Source organism: Peromyscus californicus, unplaced genomic scaffold (assembly GCF_007827085.1).
Source record: "Peromyscus californicus insignis strain IS unplaced genomic scaffold, ASM782708v3 Scaffold_9__1_contigs__length_137607984, whole genome shotgun sequence".
Classification (NCBI taxonomy): Eukaryota; Metazoa; Chordata; class Mammalia; order Rodentia; family Cricetidae; genus Peromyscus; species Peromyscus californicus.
In genome coordinates, this window is record NW_026294617.1 from 79,315,290 (window position 1) to 79,337,230 (window position 21,941).

Sequence of the window (21,941 nt, forward strand, 5' to 3'; positions counted from 1 at the left end):
TCTCACACGCACAGGGTAATTTCTAGTTCTGCTCAAGCCCAGTTATTTTCCGAGCATCCTCCTGTGCCAGCACAGGATGGGGCTGAAGTGTGAGGGGAAACACAGATGTATGACCTGGCCTCTGCTGGTGCAGGAATAATTGATTGCTCATGTAACAGCTATTCTTTCCTCTTCCTGCTGCGGGGGTAGGGGGACAGTTTGGTTGGTTTGGATGCCACACCACTCCAGGAAAGGTGACCCTCCTTCCAGCTCTGGAGTAAGTGCTGATCGCTCTAAGCAGTCCATCATTGAGATGTGGGCCAATGAGGTTGGTCAATGAGACTTGAGATGTCTGCTAGGGAATTCTGGGGAAAACATTTTCTCATAGGAATCATCGGGAAGGGGAAAGCTCCTTCCACTAGATTCTTGGAGGCAAGGCAGCTGTTTTATCACCACGAGGAAGCAAGTTTGTCTAGAGAGAAGGAACGGGGAGGGATTAAGGTGCTTGATGAAGGCCCTGGAAAGCGAGCAGTCTGGCCTCCATACTTTCTGTTCTCCATGTTTACCAGACGAGTTGATATTTTTGGCTGCTCATAGTTGGAGGCAACCTATATCAGACACTCCCTGAGTGAGCATGAAATGGGATTTCTTTTCATGAAACAGAGCCATTCAGATTGTCATCAAAAAGCGTATTGTTAGGAGCCAGTGCTCAGCCCCGCGGTTAGCCGGAAAGGAGAGGGGAATACACTGACAGGGAACATGTGAGTGAGGAGATTGCATCTGGAGTGGATGCACTCCGAAGAAGGATTAGGATCTGTGTGGAAGAGCAGGGGGGCGTCTGAGGAGGGGGCTAGCATGAGCAGACCTGCGGAGACAGGTGGGAACGTGGAGGTGGCGTTGTCGGAATGGTGACACTATGTCCTAATTTCATCGGAATTCCACAGGACCTCAGATTGTGTGTATAGACTTTGATATTTGATTTATACATGAAAGTATTGTGGGCCCTTGGGCAGAGAGGAGAGGCTCATGAGCATGGACCCTGGCGTGCAAGTAGGATTAAGGTGCTGTGAGCCAGGCTGACTGGAGGTGGGGGCTGGTGGGAGTCAAAGCTAAGTGGACAGTGTAAGCTGCCGAAGCATTCATTTGTCGGGATGAGTTCTGAGTTGGGAGGTGTAGGGAATGGGGGTGATGACATCTCAGGAAGATTGTAAAGGAATAGAGTAACCAGCGAAAGGCGGCTTGGCCATTGAGGGACAGTGAAATCCGCACGCTGACTCTGGGGGCGTGTGTGTAATGACTTGGAAAATGACATGCAATGGAAATTGGGGAGAGTCAGATTTTAGGGAGATGTTATTTGGTTTTTGCCACTGGGGCTTTGAGACAATGAAGGGAGATCCAAGTCAGGAGACCTTGAATTCATTGAGACAGTGGGCTAGACTCTAAGGGTGAGCGGCCAGGGATTACTGTGACGTGACAGACCACGGATCAGTGGACACACACTGAAGTGTGGTGGGCGCCACTGGCTGCCCTGCGGTCTGCGTGGCATGTGGTCTTCAGGCTGTAGCTGCCTTCCTTTCCTGTCTTGATTTGCACGCAGGCTAGAGCTTATGGGTCAACTCCATTCTATCCCTGGGATTCTCATTGTTTTGAACATCAGGTTTTTTTGTCCTGGCTTCAGGCCCCTTCAGCTCTCCAGGGGAGGGAATTCTTGTTCATGAGTGCTGCGGCTGCTCTCTCCGTGGGTCTGCTCTCTCCGGAAAGTCAAGTGTCTTGCAGAGGGCACTGTTTGGTGACTGGTATCTACTGGTGACTGTTGGGCATGTCAGTCAGTGAACTGTGGAGCTTCAAGAGCAAGCTCTAGTCCCTGAGTAGGAGGAATGTCACTCACACCTTATCTTTCCCTGCTCTGAAGACACCCAAAAGGCACCTTTTCCTGAAAGGTTCTGGAGCCCCGACTAGGCGCTGCCAGGCCGCACTGCACGCTTAGTTAGGGTGTAGCCTGTCTGCTGTCTGGCTCCCATTACTTTCCTGAGAGCACAGGGCCCCAGGAGTGCCGGGGGCACTTGACATCTGGTTTTCGTCAGGCAGCAAGTGAGAGTGCATGTGGGGGAGTCGGCTCTCCCTCTGAACAAAGCTGAGGCAGGGGCGAGACCCTCTCCTTCTCACCGTGTGGCTGTGGGAGCTCCCATTGTTTGACTCCAGAAGCCCCCAGAAGAAAACCCTTCAGGCCGGGGAGACAGATGGCATTGCCTACTTGGGACTTTTCTCTCTGAGTGGAAAAATTTAAAGACGGGGACAGCACCGTCTGTCTTCCTAATGGAGCAAGGGCTCCAGTTCCTTCCCCTCTGCCTTCCCATAACCCAGGGTGTCGGCAGGAGTGTTTGTCAAGGCCATTTTGCTGACTGGCAGGCACTCGTACTTCACACCCTGAGCTTTCTTCTTTTGTCCGATGGGGCCTGTGTCACATTTAATCCCTGGAAGAGGGTGATACTGTCATCCCAGCCTTTCATTTGTCTGTCTGTCTTTCTAGTCATCCATCCTTCTTTCCTCCAACCAGCATTCAGCAAACATTTGCTTGGGAGACAGCAGCATGAATTTTGGCAAGTTATTGAACGCTTCCAAGGTCTCGGTTCCTCGACCATAGATGAGGAGATGTGAGCACGGTGCTGAGAGTTAACTGGAGCCCTTAGGGAAAGCGCATGGCGTGGGGCTGGGTACGCAGCTCCTGCCCTGGTCAGTGGTAGGCACCATTAGTGTTGGCCAGAGTTGCCGCCCTCCTCAGCTGACCAGCTACAGGTTGCCTTCAGCATGGTTTGGCCATTTGGAGATTGGCTTCATGCCACGGTACATAGTTTCGAGCCATAAAGGCGTGATCTTTGACCACCCTGCCATCTCCCTTGGGAGTTCTTTCTTGTTTCAGTTTTGATAAGGCCCTCGTGGCTGCACTCCAGAAGGCGGAGCCCATATTTGGTTGTCACTGAGTGCTTGCCAGTCCCAAATGTGATGGGTGAGTACAGAGGGCTTGGAGGTGGCTACTCAGCCTCGTCCTTCGGGCATCACTACCTCGGTCTCCCTTGCCCCTCAGTGTCACCTTTTTGACCATTTGTTGCAACTGTGACTTGTAGGTGTCCCCTCAGCATTTGAACAGTTTTCTTTCTACGGTCCTTGGTCTTCCCAGACTCCTGCCAGTCCCATCCTTCTCTGGCCTGGCGCTGAGGATTTCTTTGGTTCGCCATTCTCCCTGTACACTGAGAACAGGGCCGACCCGTCATGTCCTAGGCTGGGTGTGAGGATGGAACCGGCATTGGCCCTCTGAGTGTAGGGCTGCATCGGAGCACTTAGTTAGAGGCGATCTGGGGAAGGTGCGTGATCGATCACTGGGTGGTGGGCCGGAAGGGCCAGGCTCTGTTCCCTGAATTCGAGTTCCTTGAAACATAGGCAGGTAATGGGCAAGAGCGCTGGTCAACCGTCAGGCTGTCCTGGCTGGTGGCAGTGGCCTCAGGCACGCTCTCTCAGCTGCCTTTCACATCTCAGCTCTGTGTTCCCCGAGTGTCACAGATGACGGCTCACTCACTGCTGCCCCTGGCCATCTGGGTTACCTGGAATACGTTTCGGTGCCACTTTTGCCCGGTTCCAGCCCTCTTTCAGCTAATGGAGGAAATTCGTTTTCACTGTTGGTGAGCCGAGCGCTGACCTTGTCTCGATGGATAAGTCGGATTGTGCTGAGAGGAGTGATCTGTGTGTGAACTCGTGTGTCCCGGCAGTTTCAGGTTTCTAGAAGTGTTTGGAGCTGTTCTGGTTTTGGCCTGTGTCCCGAAGTCTCTGTCCTCCAGGATAAAACAGCATTTCATTTGAGGCCCGGCCCGAGGAGTGCTCTGTTTGCATGCAACAGTGCCTGTGGGGAATGACAGGGAACGGCGGAAGCCTGTGATCCATGTTCCAGCCGCAGGGTTCAGACGGAGACAGTGGGAACAAGCTGCGAGTCACGGCGAGTTAATAAAGGGAACTTTGTGTCGCCTTTGAGGGAGGGCGCGTGCACAGCCCCTCGGTAAGGCACAGGAAATGAGACGCCGAGGCCGGGGGTTGACCCTGAGCTGAATGGTCACGTTGTTGCCACCAGACCCCTGCTTTGTGCTACTGCTCCTGCACCCCACATCCCAGCGAGCAGCATTTGGGACTTCTTCCGTGCCCCCACATCTGTGGCTTCCCCGAGCCCAGGGTCTCCCTAAGTCCACGGCCTGCGTGAGCCCGTGATGGTTTACCCACACTGCTCTTAGGGTCTGGCTGTGCTCAGTGTCTGTCGCTTGTTTTCTCGCTCGTTTCTGACTTAGCTGCCTAGAGGGTTTGTGGCTCTCTGGGGTATCCTCCTGCACTGAGGAAGGCGGGCAGGAGTAGGTGTCTCTTGTACTCCCACACCAGTCCAGGCTCTGTGGGTTCACGCATCTTCTTCCAGTTAGCCTTACGGATGCCTGCCCATGGGGTGGCCATGCCGTTGAGGCCCAGAAGGTCCTGTCATTTGTTCAGGTTACAGCCAGCATGGCCAAGGTCAAAGCTAAGGTTAAGGAGCTTGGTGTTTTAATTCAATTTATTGTAGTGTGGTCTGCATTAAGCACAATTCACTGATTGGAAAGTATGTAGTTGTCTGAATGTTGTCAAGTGTGAACAGTTACACTCGTCAGCATGAAGGGCAGCTAGGTCGGGCAGCCTGGACACCCGGAAGCCGTTAGGTCTATATTATTAGAGCCCAGTGTGTACAGTAGTCCCCTTGTGCTTCCTCGCGGTTGACCTCCTCCCCAACTTCCAGGTACTCGGGAACAGGGCATCTGAGTCCTGCTAGTGCAGACTGGCCTTGTCCCATACGCCATAGGCATGGAATCCTGCAGTTGTCCTTTGGATCTGTCTTCTCTCAGCATAATGCTTCCTGTTGCCGTGTGTCTACTTTATTCCTTTTTAATTGCGGAGTAGTATTCCGTTGTATGGATTTACCACATTCAGAAGCAGCCGGACACTGGTGGTGTTTCCAGTTTGTGACTGTTAAGAGTAAAACTGTTGTGACACTTAGGTGTTTGGTGCGCAGAGGTGTTTGTTTTTCTTGGGTAGATACCTAGGCGTGCAGTTGCTGGGCCATCCAGTAATTTTATGTTTGACTTTATAAGGATTATCTAGGCTGCCCCATCCCACACTTTGACTAGTCCTCTATGAAAAGGACCTGGAACTTCTGACTTGTAACTCAGAGCCTCTCCTGTTATATTACAGTGTCCCTGTGCCTTGAGCTTGCCTTTTAACATGGGGTATCAGGGAGCATGTAACCCCTGGGGAGCCGGTTGATGATGGAGTTGTTTCCTTGGGGAAACCCTTAGCTGCTTTCCCCAAATGCTGCCGCCTCCTCCTCCTGCTGGCTTTCAGCTCAGCCTTAGCTGTCATTGAGACTTGCCGGTGGGGTTCCCTCTGCTCTGATGGGGACCCAGTTACCTGTGGACACTGGAACAATCTGTGCAGTGTGTCTCACTTCCCATGTGTTAGGTCACACCTAAGACGCTGGCTCCTAGCCAGAGGTGAGGTAGAGACACCTGAGCACAGAAGTCATGGGACGCTGGGGACACTACGAGAGAGAGAGAGAGAGAGAGAGAGAGAGAGAGAGAGAGAGAGAGAGAGAGAGAGAGAGAGAGAGAGGCTGTTTGCTGGTGTGCAGGCTGTGAGGGGCAGTCCCTGGTTTGTAGCCCATTTTAGGCCTGGCTCTCTCTCTCTCTCCTTGCTCAGGGCTCCTCTTGACTGGCAGCCAGATGACTGCAGTTCCCTGCATTGCTTTCCTGTTGGGTCCCCCGCGTTTTGAAAGAGCCAAAACCAGACAGGGCCGCTATCAGGTTACAGCTCTGCTCCGTGTGGAGTCTGAAACTGAGAGGGACGCAGGAACATGTGGTTGGATTTACTCTTTTTTTTTTTTTTTTTCTTTATTTGAGGCAGAATTTCCTGAGTGGGGGGGGGGGGGCACTGATAATTAGGCATCCTCTGATTCAGAGGCTGCAGCGAGGGGAAGCACAGGTCATGTTTTCTAAAGGACTGGTGGTGCGGGGTGTGTGCACACTGTGGAAGCTTACTGCAGCGTCGAGTCTGGAAGCAGCCTCACCAACCCCGTGCATGTTTGGGAAAGGCGGAGAAGGAGGGTGAGCTCACCTGGCTGCCAGGCCTGGCCCTGGGAGTGGAAGTTCTTCCCGGCCCCTCCCTCCTTCTGCCAGTGTCCATGAATGTGGCTCAGTCACCCGGCCCTTCTGGACTTTGCCTTCAGTACTGTGGAGTAGAAGTCTCATTCAGTCTCACAGGGGATGAAGGATGTGTCACATCGGAAGCCTTTTAACCTGTGTGACAGTGTGACCTCTAGAGGTGGCTGTGTCTATGAGCATGTGCTTAGCTGTGGAGGCAAAACTAGCCCTCAGAAAGCCACTGCTGCCCCCTTTATCCTGTTGGTTCCCATGCCCGACCACCTAGGAGGACCATGTGCCCAGGAGTGACTCTGGCAAGAAGGCTCCTTCTTGCCTTTGAGCATAGGCGGGTGTGGAGATGTCTGGATGGGTCCTCTGATGTCAGAGGAGGAACGTGCTGCTGAGGAGTGGAGAGATACAGAGCACTGTTGGAGAGCTAGGGTTCCAGTAACCCTCCTGGTCGGCTCTGTTGGTGGCCTGGAAGTGTGAGGCAGAAATAGTTGTGATGCAGCATGGAGGAGGGGCCTCGGGATGGATCTTGAGAGCAGCCACAAGAGCATGAGTTTGGGAAGCAGGAAATCTAGGTTCCCCGTGTGGAGGCTGGGAGGACAGGGTCAGATGACCTCATTGCCTTGGGAGTAGAGCCACACAGAGGTGCTGCTTCTCATGGTGGCCTCTTGGGTAGGAAGTCCCTGTGGTTAGTAGATAATTGCTTCAGGGGCAGTGGTGGGGATGGGAGGACTGCCCCTTTGGGACAGATAGAGGGTCCAGGTAGGGAGACGTTCTAAGGCCACACTAGGCAGAAGCACCCAAGAATGATGTCGCTAAGCAGTTTTGCCCATAGCTTGTTGGCAAATGGCCCCGATGGCCTCTGCTGACATCTGCTACTGGAGCTCCCAGGGTTTAGCACGGAGAAGTGATGGATGGCGTTGCCACAGAAGTGCTTCTGCAGAGAGCCCTGCGTCTGCTGCAGTGCCAGGGCCCTGGCTTCCAGACACCAGCTCCTGGTCTCTGTGTTCCCCGTTCCAAACCATGGCTTTGAGTTCTGGTTAGGGCTGTCCCTTTGCCCACCTCCTAGCCCTGCTGAGCCAGTGCGCTTCTTACTGGTGTGGGAGGAAGTTTTGTTTCCTTCCAGGGAAAAGGTTTTGAATCCCATTTTGGTTGTTTGTTTGTTTTTTAGATAGAGTCTCACTCAGTGGCCCAGGCTGGCCTGGAATTCATGGCAGTCCTCCTGCCTCAAGTGTCCCCAGTGCTGGGGCATGGGTGTGATTCACTATGCCCTGCTGTTCTGTTTCATTTTTTCCAACTCATCTTTTACTTTCTGGGAGCCCTGACCAACTCCAGCTCCTGGACCCCTTTCCTTAGGCAAGGGTTCCCTCCTTGCCACCTGTTCCGGCTTCCAGAGGGACCCAGAATTCCAGTATTCTTTTTTTTTTTTTTTTTTTTTAAAGATTTATTTATTTATTATGTATACAGCATGTATGACTGCAGGCCAGAAGAGGGCACCGGATCTTATTACAGATGGTTGCGAGCCACCATGTGGTTGCTGGGAATTGAACTCAGGACCTCTGGAAGAGCAGTCAGTGCTCTTAACCTCTGAGCCATCTCTCCAGCCCCTCCAGTATTCTTAACCATTATTGCATTTCTATTTGGAGGAAGACAGTTTGACTTCTTGTCTTTGCCAAGTGATCCCAGACTTACCCTCCTCTCCCAGAACCCAGCAGACTCAGATGCCCCTCACCAACTGCAGAGTTTTGTATCTATAAGTGTGTGTGTGTGTGTGTGTGTGTGTGTGTGTGTGCGCGCGCGCTTGTCTACAGGTGTGTGTGTGCACATGCTGTGCATGTGTGTACATCCTTGTGCTTTCACAGGCTTGTGTGCAAATGTGGAGTCAGGACAGACTCTGGAGGGTGGGTGCTCTGTCCCCCTGCTTCTGCCGCTGTTCGTATGCTCAGGTCTAGCTGCCCGGGAGCTTCTGGGACTCCTGTCTGCCTCCTGTCCCACGGCCCGAGTGCTGGGATTACAGATGTGCCGAGCACATCTGTGGGTTCTGGGGATTGCTCTCAGGCTGTGGGGCTTGTGTGGCAGGCACTTTTATGTGTGGAGACATGTCTCTGGCCTCTGTGTTTTAAATAATAATTCAGACAGATTTTTTTTAAATTGCAGAATATAAAAACAAATGAAATGTGCTGTATTTCAAATAAAAAAAAATTGAGTTCTTTGCCTGCCTGCATGCGTGCCTTCCTTCCTTCCTTCCTTCCTTCCTTCCTTCCTTCCTTCCTTCCTTCCTTCCCTCCTTCCTTCCCTCCCTCCCTCCCTCCTTTCCTCTCTGTCTCTCTTTCCCTCCCTCCCTTTCTTTTTCTTTCTTTCTTTCTTTCTTTCTTTCTTTCTTTCTTTCTCTCTCTCTCTCTCTCTCTCTCTCTCTCTCTCTCTCTCTCTCTCTTTCTTTCTTTCTTTCGACAGGGTCTCACTATGTAGACCAGGCTTGTCTTAAACTTAGAGAGATTTGCCTGTGTCTGCCTCCCAGTGTGTGTCACAATGCCTGGCTTCAGTGATATATTTTTTTTAAGATTTATTTTATGTAGTTTTCAAAATCCATTTTATTTTTAAGTATGTGTGTATGTGTGTGTGTGTGTGTGTGTGTGTGTGTGTGTGTGTGTGTGCAGGTGCCCATAGAGGGCAGAGGTGCCAGAGTCTCTGGAGCTGGGGTTATATGGAGTTGTAAGTTATAAGTTGCCTAATGTAGGTGCTAGGAACTAAGCTCAAGAACAGTACATGCTCTTAACCACTGAACCATCTCGCCAGCTCTCGGCTTTTGTTTTTGTTTTTTTAACATCTCAAAGCATTTTGCTAGGTGCTGCCAGGTTGTACAGGGTCACTAGAAGTGTGAATTTGCTAGCGTTGGGAGCTTCTGAATGAAAACATAACACAACTCCCAAACTTCTCCTGGCCTCCTTTTCCTGCCCCCCGCCCCCCCCCCCCCCCCCCCGAGTCTTACCAGCAGGCTCCACCCTGACTTGTGGGGTTCCCTGCCTCCTGTGGTCACTTCTCCAGGGAGGCTGGGCAGCTGTGAACCTCTGCCTCTGGAGAGGCTTGGAGGATGCACCACAGCTTTCCTTCCTACTGTGGAAAATGTCAAATGGGAACCGAAGGAGAGGGAACGAGGCCATGAAGTCCCATGTACTTGCTTCTGACAGTTCCAGCTCGTGGCTCACCTTGTTTCATGTGCACCAACCACCACCCAGTATGATTTCCAGGAAAACGAGGTCTGCTAGTGCCTTCCCGGGTGCTGTGCAAAACTCTTGTCTATTAAGCTGAATTTATTAGGCATTTGTTTTCCCATTTAAAAATTCATTTTCAGAGTAACAAGAAGGTAACCTTTCATTCGCAGTGGATCAGTGGAAATGTCAAACAGTACTAGGAGTTGAAGAGACACAAGGCGGGGACACTGGAATGCTGCCTGGGGACTATAAATCAGGGCAGCATTGTTGCAGAGCTTTGAACAGTGCCTGGTGTGGGTGAGCGGTCCCTTGGGGACAGTTAGAAGACTCTAGATTGCAATGGCAAGTTGCAGGCCAGTTGAAAGTTCATCAGTTGGAAAATGAGTTCATTGGGCAGCACTGACTGTTAGGACAGCAGGCTCTGACACACAGCAGTTGAAACGAATGCTCTAACCTGTGTCAACGAGGATTTCTCTAGAGAGTGTTTCCTCAAGTCAAAAAGAAAAAAAAAAAAATGCAGAGTGGTACCTGCACAGCAATGTCATTTCCGACAGTTTTAAGACATGCAAAGCTCTATGTTGTTTACGACTGTGTAGTAAAAGTATAAGTGTGTAAGAGTGAGAAATATGGCTGCTTTGGGGCAGGTGGGAGTGACAGGGTTGAGAAGGGGCAGAATAGGGACCTGAGCAGAGTCTGTAATTCAGTCTTCCTTGGGAAAAAGCCTAGAGCAAAAGGGGCAGAGTGTTAGGGTTTGGCACACCGTGGATGTGCACAGGTGTTTGTCATACACTTTCTGGATGCTTAAAATCTTCCCTGTTGAAAAAAGAAGCCAGCCAGTGCTGGCGCACACCTTTAATCCCAGCACTCAGGAGGCAGAGGCAGGTGGGTCTCTGAGTGAGTTCCAGGACAGCCAGGGCTATCAGGGAAACCCTGTCTTGAAAAAACAAACAAACAAATAAATAATATAAATAAATAAGTGTATAAATAAATGGCTTGATGCCCACTGGGTGGGTAGAGTGCATGCACCTATAGTAGTCTCAGCTTCTAGGGAGGCTGAGGCAGGAGAATTGTGATTTTAAGACCAGCTTGATCAAAATTAGCAGTATAGGGAATCCCTCTCTTTAAATAAATAGATAAATAATAACTAAATAAATAACAATAAAACAGGAGGAGGACGGGAACACTGTGTCTTCTGGTGTTACTCTCTTGACTGAGTTCAGATAACTTAGCATTTTTTGTTTTCTGATCCCGAGGAAATGTGTTTCTTTATCATCTAATGATAGTTTGTGGCTTTGCCTACATTTAGTGAATTCCTAGAGGTCTGTGACTCCAGGTATTTCCTGGACATCTATGCCTAGAGGTAGAGACAAAGCAGAGCTGTGCAGCTCCAGTGATCTGGGGAAGAAGCCCTGTTGCTGGCTTTTCACTGCGGAGGGAGAAGTCCCAGGCAGGAGTGCTCCTGGCCTCAGGGAGTCGGATCCATCTGAAAGGCAGCTTCTCTTCTGTCACCTGCCGTTGGCCCACACCTGTCTCCACCCCTGTGGTTTGTGCAGAAGTAGGGAGGATGGGTATGAAGAGATGGGACTTGAGCAGCTGAGTCCCGTTAGAACAGTAGACCCCAGATGGGTAAGAAGGAACGGGTGAGTCCATGTTACAGGAGGCAGGACCTGTCTTTAGCGTGTCACAAATGATCGACCTCTCCCTGTCTGCCTACTCTCCCCTGCTGCTTCCCAGGTTCCCTCTCTTCCAGCAGACCTCACACCCCATCTCAGTGACTGCAGTTTTGCCCCTAGCTACACAAGTGTCCTCATGCCCAAGTAGAGTGGAATGGTGTGGCCAGCCATGGGCAGACCTGTCTGGCAGTGGTTGGTGGGGTGGATTGATGGAGCCTAGTGCAGAGAGAATTAGTGATACTGCCTCTGAGATACAGGAAGACCTTGAAGACTACAGAGAAAGAGTGTGTTCTCCGAACTCTTTCTTGGTGTGTTGGGCGCTTCTGTCCTTAACTGCATTTTTCTAGTGAGTTTGATGAAAGTAGGGATTGCATTAATCTGAGGACGTGTGTCTCTGTGTGTCTGTCTGTCTGTCTTTGTGGCCGTAGGAATTAAACCCGGAGTCTCACCATGCTGGTTGAGTGCTCTACCACCAGGCCATATACCCAGGCCTTATCTGTACGATGGTAAAGCAAGAAGGGCCGCAGGTGCACAGACTGGCAAGGCAGGAGAAAGGCTGACGGTTTGGGTCTGTTGGACTGGGACTCCAGATGCACACTGTGTGTGGGGTGGAGACTGATGGGGTAGATAGAGGGTTTTACTTGGCATGCATCTGCTGTGCAGTGGGGCCCCCAAACAAAGCTGTCTCGTGTCCCTGGCTCTGCCTACTCCATCCTGGTCAGACCTGAAGAACAACAGCATGCAGTTCTGACAACATGCTGAGGGCCATCGACAGACTGGAGCCTGTTTGCAAGAAGTGGGGAGCGGAACTGGCCCGTAAGCCAGCAGACTGTGCCCATGAATGTCCTGGGGACTCAGGGCCAGTGCCAGCATCCTGTTGATGGTATGCACTCAGCTGCTACCCATTGAATAGATACATGAGAGTGAGCTTGTCCCGTATCCAAGATCTCAGAGCCCTGTTGGTGTCGGTTCCTAACAGGACTTTCTCCCCTCCCCTCCCCTCCCCTCCCCTCCCCTCCCCCCTCTCCTCCCCTCCCCTCTCTTCCTCTCTCCTCCCCTCCCCCCTCCTCCCCTCCCCTTCTCTCCTCTCCCCTCCCCTCCCCCTCCTCCCCTCCCCCCTCCTCCCCTCTCCCCCTTCCTCTCCCTTCCCCTCCCCTCCCCTCCCCCCTCCTCCCCTCCCCTCCTCCCCTCCCCCTCCTCTCCCCTCCCCTCCTCCCCTCCCCTCCTCCCCTCCCCCTCCTCTCCTCTCCCCTCCTCTCCCCTTCCCCTCCCCTTCTTTCCTTCTTTCTCACCTTTCCCCCTTCCTTGCATTCCCTTCCCTCCTCCCCCCCCCCCTGCATCCTTTCTCCTCTTTCTTCCCTTCCTCCCCCCACTTCTCTCCCTGGCTGGAACCAGGATCTTACACATGCTCACCAAGCTCCCTACCACTGGGCAGTACCCCCAGCCCCAAAGACAAGCTTCCCGCCATGGCCATGGCTGCTGTCAGTAGAGACCTCCTTTTCATGGAGGGCTGACTCTAGGACAGGGCAGTGGAGCTTGGTGGTGGTTACAACTCTGCACCCCAGAAACCCATCCTTCCTCCACTTTAGGGCCTTGTGGTCAGGGCACACAAAGGAGGGTGAGGGCGGCTGGCAGACTTACAGGTGGAATCCCGCCCCCAAACACCGCTTTGTATCAAGTTCCTAGGTAAATACCCTCATTTGAAACAGCACTAGATAGAATTTAAGCTAGTAGTGTGAATTGCAGTCCCATCTGCTCTGTTCCGTGGCCCAGTAGATATGCAGAACCATTTGTCACCATTTGTTGTAAAGCCTGGAAGATAAATAGTCCTGGATGCTGTCCAGACCCTCCCATGGAACCCTGCATTTGGAACTGGAAGGGGCGGGCGTTGAGAAACCCAGGGTTGGACAGAGGAGGTTGCTGTGTCGCCAGGAAGAGGTACCTTTTATCCCCTTATGGGTTTGCTGGTGATTGTCATGGTGCCTGGTGCAGAGGGGGCTGGGCAGACCTCATCCTCTAAAACAGGATGACCATTTGGTCGTTCATTCATTCATTCATTCATTCATTCATTCAGCTGATGTTTTTGTTTGTTCGCTTGTTTGAGCTCTTAATATGTGGGACACTACATTCTAGGGACTGGGGATCTAGCACCAGTATTTCTTTCTAGCCTTCAGACCTAAGATGCCACGTGTAGCACCATTATTTTATTAATGTTACTGAAGCATAGCATTTCTTCAGCCATAAGGACTTGAGCTCAGAAACCTCCAGCCTTTGCTCTTGATGTGCTTGAAGCCTACATGGGAACAAGAGAAGCATTCCTGGGGGCACGGAGGAGAGCGTAGTAGGCTTATGTGGCAGCCATAGAAGGGTAGAGCTAGCTGGTGGAGGCCTCCTTCCCAGGGAGTGTGAATGTGGCCTGGGCTCTGGGGGCAGGGGTTTTATTTGATGGGATGCCTTCTGTGACTGGGGGTGCGCTGGGTTGGGGGCTGCAGGTGAAAGGCTGGTGATCCATCTCAGAAGTGTTTATATTGGGCACCTACCTCCTGGGGCACAGAGGGCACAACAGGATGAGGCAAGATAAGGCTCTGGATGGTGGTGGCCCTCAGCCCAGGGAGGCAGGTGGGTGTGGGGGGCAATGTTTCTGTGGTGTGGACTCACAACACAGGAGGACTTCCTGATGACAGAGGTGAGGGCCGTTTCCTAGAGAGCAGAGTAAAGGGCTTTAAATTGTAACTAGCCACGAGCTGGGTGCAGAGAGGAGGAGGGGCCTTCTCCCAGGTGAAGGACTTCAAGTGCTTTGAGTCCTACTGAGGATGCAGGCCAGAGACTCCCTGGGCAGGTGCTGATTTCATTCTTGGAATGATGGGGCTCTATTTCAGTGCCCCCAAAGATGGTCATTATAGTGTTTGAAGAGGAGCATTCTTAGTGCTTGAGCTGTTGCCTTAAGTCTTTTCTGGAACATTGTGGGTGGGACATAAAAAATAGTCCTTTTTTTTCTCTGTGTGTGGGGAGTTGGAAAGGGCGATGTTCTGGGAGGCAGCTGAGGCAGCCCCAGGTGCAGGTGCCTGGGGAAGTGGCCAGCCTGAGACAGGAGGAGAAGAGGGCCAGGGCCTACAGGTGTTAGGACTGAGCAGAACCCAGGGACAGCTTTTGAGTGAGGGTCAAATTAGGAAAGGAGGAAAGAGCAGGTTCCTGAAGGCCAGAAAGTGTGTGTGTGTGTGTGGGGGGGGAGCCCCAATAATAGAACTATCTGGAGGGGCAGGCAGAGTACACTGAAGTGCTGAATTTATCTGAATAGGTGTCTGGAATTGGTGGCACAAGGCCTTGAAGCCAGTAAGAAATAGTCAGTGGAGGGCGTGGGGAAGGCTACGTTTTGGGGTCCACTGCTTAGAGGCAAAGGCCGCAGTTACCTAGAGCTGCCTTAAGTCTTAGTGACTTCCATGAATTCTGAGTAAGACTTGAGGAAAGTGCTGGCTCTGGCCCAGGTTGCAAACAGGTGTAGGGACACTGGGAACTGGAGTTGGGTGCAGGCCCTGGGCTTCTTCCGAGTACCGAGTACCGGTGGCCTTCGAGCAGTCAGAGTGTCCACAGTAGCTCCTGGCACCAGATGAGCATCCCAGGCTACCTGGAGAAGTTGGAGAGCTGTTATATCCAGGCTCGAAGTCCCAGAGCGTGACTTCTGCTCGAGTCATAGCTCATCAGGTTGAAGAGGAGGGAAGCACAGAGCCCAGCCCCCCCCCCCCCCGCGCCCCTCCAGCGGGGGTCAGTGCCACTCATCAGGTGGGTGAAGAAGGGGGACAGTGTTGCTCCTGGCTTGGGAAGCACACTCTGGCTCAGGTGGGGAATAACAGGTGAGCTCTGCCTTGTTGCATGGTTAGGGTGGAGCAGAGCTCTAGGCATTGCCCCAGGTCTGGTGGCAGCCAAGAGACAGGAAAGGGGGCAGTGGATGACTGAGGCCTGTGTGTGTGTGTGTGTGTGTGTGTGTGTGTGTGTGTGTGTGTGTGTGTGTAGGGAATGGAGGAGGAAGTGCAGGAGGTGTCCTGGGCACAAGTCAGGATAGATATGGGTGCTGACAGGCAGATGTGAGCAAGTGAGGATGGGAAGGAGATGAGCTTGGTCGGAACCATGTGTGTGCCCTTGTTTTCTAGTGTTTTCTCTGCTTGCTCCGGCCACCCCCTCACTTCTGTTTTTTTTTTTTTATTTTTAACCGAAAGATTTTTAAGCAGTATTTTATTAGGAAAAAGTTTAAAATTATCTTTGTCTGTTTTTACCATCTCCCTATATTACTTTAGCTTGAATTTTTATTCATTTATTTTTTGAGTAGGCAATGCATACATATGTGCTTACCTAAAAAGGAGTACAAGAGAGAAGCGGGGTTGGTATGTGGGAGGTAGAGGCAGGTGGATCTCTGACTTTGAAGCCAGCCTGGTCCACTTAGTTCCAGGACAGCCAGGGCTACATAGTGAGACCCCGCCTCAAAGGGAAAATAATTATGAACTAGGCAGTCAGCACAGATGAAGCAGCTTCTCCTGCCCCTCCCTCTCCTAGCCCTCCCCACCGCCTGGTTTCTGTGTATGGCCTCCACCATTTTTAACTCTTTGTGAACTGCCCACGTCTGCGGAGCTGAGCTGATCTTGAGCCTTTCGGTTCGCCTCCGTAGCATGGCGGCCTTGCCACGGCCATGGGCATCGCCTCCAGACTGGGCTACCCACCTTCAGAGAAGGCAGAATCTGCAGGCTCAGGGATAACCTCGGCCCTGGATTCTGTCCAGCCTTTCCTAAACCTGCAGTTTTTAAGTGCTGCTTCTAATTCCAGTCAGATCCTTCCAGGATGCTCTTCATCCTGGCTTTCTATGGTTTCTGTGTTGTTTTGATCCTGAGATCGTGATTCTGCAGTTTTCCCCCTCCCAACACTTAAGGGAGTGCCTCTTTCTGGCACAGGGGAGTGTGTAGGTTAGGGAAACACAGGTGCTTTGAGACACACGGTTCAATTCCTGGAATTACACAGTCTTGGAGCTGAGAAGAGATTTAAAGGATTATCTGTTTTTCCTTTTTTTTTTTAAGTTGGTATATAGAGAATTCATCCCTAGAAAGGAAATTATAATATCGAATATCTGTACCCACAACACACATGGCCCTCAAACCCAGAGGAACCCTGCTGAACATGATTGTGTAGATGGTGACATTCTGTGGCCCCCTCCCCCAACCAATACCCTAGAGCAGGAGGAGGGAGGTGCTTGATTCAGCTATGACAGGAATGCTTGGGCCAGGGCATCTTCAATGGTTGGATTGTGGGACAGTAAGGCCTGGGGCTGACTTCTTATCTGGCCTTCCAAGGGACAGATTGCCACTGAACTCTGGGTAGTTCCCAGCCGTAGCTCGAGGAAGCTGAGAGCCGTGTCTCTGGTGGTGGGCACCATCGATCCCTAGCATTGGAAGCTATTTTTCTCTGCGAGTGTCCACAAAATTCATTACTTTGCAGTGAGCCCGGCAGGGATCGCAGCAGTGGGAAACCCCGCACGGTCCCAGGCTCGCTTTCTTCTGGAATTTTGCCTTGGCAAGTAAATCAGATACGCAGTAAACACAGTGTCACCGTCCCTCAAGGGGGAGATTTAGAACTTCTCCAGAGTCACTTCTGTCAGTGGCCTTGTCCATTCCCCACTGTGGCCTTTTATTTTCCTGGGCTGGGCCTGCTTCCCCATGCACTGGAGCTGGGCCCTGTGGCTGTACAGGTATGGCCAGCTAATCCTGCCAGACAAGGTCAGCAACAATTAATGGGCATAATCTTTTTTTTTAACCCCTTAAAGCCAGAATTTCCTTTCATGGCTTTCCTAAATCTGGAAAAAGGATTGAAAATGTACCCTTCAGACCCACATGCCCATTCATTGCTCTGTGAGTTTACCCCGTCTCTCCCCGCCTCCCAGGGCTGCTCTTGGGAATGCTGAAGCCTTGGGTAGCAGTTATCGTGAAGCTGGTGCCGGAGATGCTGCTTCATGTCACCTGGTGCTCATGTCACCACCCAATAGTAGTCTGCTTTGCTGCGGAGGGATGCTGGCCCCCTCCTCAGTCCCTATCCCACCTTGCTGTACACAGAAGTGCTCTGAATCCCCCCTCCCCATCAGTAGATAGAATGGGGAGTCCTCCAGGGGTGCTGATTGGTTCTGAGTTTTGGTTCTCAGGAAGGCATTTCAAACATGCAGCCCCATCAGAGTGTAGGCCTTTGCAGCCATTCATGGGGTTGTTTTCTCTTCTGGTCCTGGTTTTTTTTTTGTTTTTGTTTTTGTTTTTTTTTTTTTTTTTTTTTGGTGTGTGTATGTGTGTTGCTGGAGATGGAACCTGGTCCTCTCCTCTAGGCTAAGCACATGGCCTGCCATGAGGCCAACCCCCCACTCGTCCCTGCCAGGGTTATTTTCCAGCATGAATGTCTCCTTTGTCCTTTCCCTCTCCTCTCTCCGTCAGCTTCCTTGATTGAATGTGTAAATTTGGAGTCCACTGCTTTCCAGGAATGGGCTCTGCCTTGGTGACTTTGGCTCTGTCTTGACCTTTGTGGCCAGCAAAGCTTATTTGGGAGCTTCGGGGTATGCAGTGGATAGGGACTGGGAGGAGATCGAATGGCAGGTATTTGAAAGCGGCCTTGGATTAACTGTCTTCTGGCATCCTTCTGCAATCGATGGGCAGGTTGTTGTGGCCTGTGAAGGCACCGGCTGTCACAGTGCTTGCCATCCTGTCTGCTCCATGATTCTTGCCTCTGCTCCGTCTTGCTGAGCACCGGCTGCAGGCGAAGGCTTTTAGAGCTACAAGGCAGGGTGGATTTCTTCCAGCAGCAGTCACTCAGGACCCGCGAGGAGATGGCTCCCTGGGTACTCCTGTCTCTTGTCCACATGCCCCTTGTGTCTCTCCTACCTGACTGCCTACCCTCTTCTTCCCCCATTCCAGCCGTGACTGCTCTAGCTGAGGCCTCAGCAGCTCTAGACTTGATCATCCCTTCTCGAACCATCTTCTAAGCCGCCGTTTGAAGTGCACGCCCCCTGCCTTTCCTCCTCAGTGGCCCTCCACTGTGCACAGGCTGAAGCTCACAGGTTGTCTGTCAGCCTCCTGGGCCCCAGCCGGATCTGGCTCCTCTCTGCCTCCTCTCTGCCGCCCTTCCTGGTTGTCCTCTATGCCTGCGTGCACCTGCCACTCAACCATGCACCACTTGTCCTCTGGACCTCCAGCTCTCCACCATGGCTCTTTTGTCTTTAGGCTGCCTTCTGGTGAGATCCCGTGTCCCTGGGTGGAAATACCAATTTCCTGAATTTAAGCCTGGCCCCCACCCCACGCCCCTCACTTTCCCCACCCCCTCTCCTTCCCTACACCTTGTTCAGGAAGGACTCCTCACTTTGTCGTCCATGTGTCCTTCAAAGCACCATTTCTATGCCTTTTCTCCTTCCTAGACTGGGGCTGTGGCCTTGGAGTTTGGCCCCCTTAGCATCTCGTTCATCAAAGAAGCAGCACCATAAATATTTGTGGAAGGAATGATCTGAGCTTGGCGTCTCAGAGCCTCTCTTATGTCACCTGTAAAATGGGAACAGCACACATTTCTACCAAATGCTTGTGCAGTTGACAGAGGAGGCCCCGTGGAAGTCCTAGCGTAGTACAGGTTTGGATGGCGTCTGGAAGGACAGGTCCTCAGCCCCCATTTCTCATTCCGGTGAGAAGTTGGGAGAAGTGGGGCACGCCTCTGGGGAGTGGGTGAAGTGTGGAATAGATGTGTTTGTTGACATGAGCACAACTGTGTCAGGGACACCCCCCTCCCCCAGTCGCCTCAGACCCATGGGTACGGCAAAGCCTTCCTCTGTTCTCTGTACAGCTGGTGACAGTGTGTGCCGGAAATGTCACTGCAGCTTCCTCCTGCGAGATGTTTACAGCCCAAGACTGCGCCCTTACAGAGACCCCCTGCGGAGATGAGCTAAACCTGCTTCCTCTCTCCCTGTATAAAATAAATCCAAATCCATCCCCGTAATTCAGAGTGAACTCGATGAGTTTCTGAGCTGCTGCTGGTGTAACTCCATCAGCGCTCAAGGCCCACCCCCTCCTAGCTTTTCTGTTCATGTCTGTATTGTCCTTTCTTCATCCCATGTTCCCCTAGTCCAGTTTCCAGGATCCAGCTTCACGGGTCACTCTTTTAATCCCAGCACTCAGGAGGCTGAGGCAGGCTGATTTCTGTGAGTAGGACAGCCTGGTGCCAGGCCAGCCAGGGTTAGTAACACTCTATCTCAATGCCCCCCCCCCAAAATAAAAACAAAAATAAAAAACCCACCAGGAACAAAGTCATGGCGAGGATGGCTTGTTTCAAGATAATGGCTCTCATATTTTTTGTTGCCTTCCAGAGAGAGAAAGCTTAATCTACCTGAAATAGTAGGGTGCGCCTTGGGGAGCCCCTTATAGAATCTGAGCCGAGTCTGCATCGCGGAGGGTGGAGGCTTTGAGCCCTCACTGCTGGGTTGGCCCCTGTTGCAGATGTTTGCAACCCCAGTCCTGCCATCTCAGGTCCCACAGGGCCCTCACACTCAGCAGGGCTTTAGAACGAGTCCTGCAGTGTGTGTCACATCCTTGGTCCTGTCACAGTCAGCCCGAGGAAGCCTGCATATTAATTCTCTGCCTTCTGCTTTCTCAGGACTCCTCGGGCCATCTGCCATTCAGGTACCCTCTTGATGTCCTGGAAGGCTAATCTGAATCCGGGCTCCTGGTGTCTCTTAATGCTGCTTGGAGGCATCCGATTGGGACATGCCAACAGCAGAGATGTGTTTGAAGGCCCAGAAAGGATCAACGTGGAATTGAAAGTTTAATAACTCAGAAAATAAGTTTACAGGAGAGTGACGAAGCTTGAAAAAAATATGAGTAAAGAAGTTCATGTCTGTTCATATAGGTCCCCAAGCAGTTAGAATCTGAGCAGAGGGCAGCTGACACCCGCACACCTGCCCAGCCTCCCTGGCCAGGCTGGCCCCAGCCATCCCTTTCTTCCTAGCTCTGCCCTCCTGTCCCACCTCAAACCTTTGGTCACAATCCTGTCACATTTACACCACCTCAGGGTAGTCTGCATCAGAATACTGCCTCCTTTTGTGGGTTCTACAAAGCAGGTGATTGGAGAACTTGGCTGTGATCCATTGCTGTGAATTAGAGAGCACAGTGCAGGGAAGAAGCCCATCCTTTGTTACTCATTCATTTCTCTACAGATGCTGTAGAGTAGTTCTTTTTTTTTTGGAAAAATACTTTCAACTCTTTTTATAACTTCTTTCCCGCCCCCCCTTCTACTTGGTAACATACCTTAAGCATTTTCAGATGTTTATATTTTCTGTGTGTGTGTGTGTGTGTGTGTGTGTGTGTGTGTGTGTGTGTGTGTTTGGAGGGGTAGAGGTGGGGAATTGCTAGGGACTGAACCCAGAGCATACTGGGCAAGCACTCTCCTGCAGAGCTAAACCCCCAGGATCTTTTCTGTGACTTTTAGTGACCAGGTCACTAGTGAAGGGATGCTGTGATTTACTCCATACATTCTTTGGTTTACCTTTTTTTGTTCTGAGGAGTTGAGACAAGGTCCCACTGTGCAGCCCAGGCTGGCCTCCATCTCTTGATCCTTCTGCCTGTCTTCCAAGTGCTGGGCTTCCCGGTGTGTACCACCAAGCAAGCCCGTCTGAGTCGTTTCGTAGTGGACCTCTTCTTTCTCTTGGGCGCTCCTCCCATGGTGCAGTCTGACACTTTCACCCATCCTGGCCCCATGTTTCCGCTGCTCTCTTGTCTGGGTTGCTACGGAATTCACCTCTCCCCGGGGTTACTTTGTGTGTCTGTGATGCTGACTACTTTGTGTTCTGCAGAAGAACAAGCCAGATGGGCCCACAGCTCACTACCTATGTGTAGTCATGCTCTGTGTGCCTTCCTTGACTTGTGCGATCCCAGGGCTTCCCACAGAGGAGGGCAGCAGCCTGGACCACCAGCCGTGGACACCAGGGATGAGGGGAAGGGAAGAATGATGAGTGGCACCATAAGCCACAGGTGCGTGGCAACTCCCCCAGGATCGGTGCCAGGGCTCGAGACTGTTTATTTTTAGTTGAGAGCAGAGATTGCTCTCTGGAAAACGCTAAGTGTGTTTCAGGGGCCTAACCACCCGTGCTTAAATCCCTGCCCTAAGCAGTTAAGTCTGGTTGACAAGACTCCAGGTGCCCATCTGACCACACACTGTGTTGCTAGAGTTTTCCTGCCTGGCCCACAGTCAGGACAAATCTCTCTCACCCGCCAGTCCCAAGCCGCTCAAACCCGATCAAGTAAACACAGAGACTTATATTGGTTACAAACTGTATGGCCGTGGCAGGCTTCTTGCTAACTGTTCTTACAGCTTAAATTAATCCATTTCTATTAATCTATACCTTGCCACGTGGCTTGTGGCTTACCGGTACTTTACATCTTCCTTATCCTGATGGCGGCTGGTAGTGTCTCCCCCACCCAGCTTCCTGTTCTCTCAATTCTCCTCTCTGTTAGTCCCGCCTATACTTCCTGCCTGGCCACTGCCAATCAGTGATTTATTCATTGACCAATCAGCAACACATTTGACATACAGACCATCCCACAGCACTTCCCCTTTTCTTTTCTTAAAAAGGAAGGTTTTAACCTTTACACATCTCCAAAGTCAGCTTGGTATATTTGGGAATTTGGGCGTAGCTTCTCTTACTACTTCCTGCTGGAGGGGGGCGCTGTGTCTTCTGGGGAAACAAAGAAAATTTTAGGATCATGGAGTAGTCCGTGAGGCTGTATCATCTGAGCCAGTTGCCTTGAAACGGTTCTGGATGTTGGATCATCTGGGCCATGGTGTCATCGGAGACCTTTCAGGTGGTCTTG

The 21,941-nt window shown here is 51.7% G+C and overlaps 1 protein-coding gene across 2 annotated transcripts in view; it reads left to right on the forward strand.

Moving 5' to 3' along the window:
- Igsf3 (immunoglobulin superfamily member 3) overlaps positions 1 to 21,941 on the forward strand; it is a 92,577-nt gene that overhangs the window by 16,882 nt on the left and 53,754 nt on the right. The window lies entirely within an intron of this gene.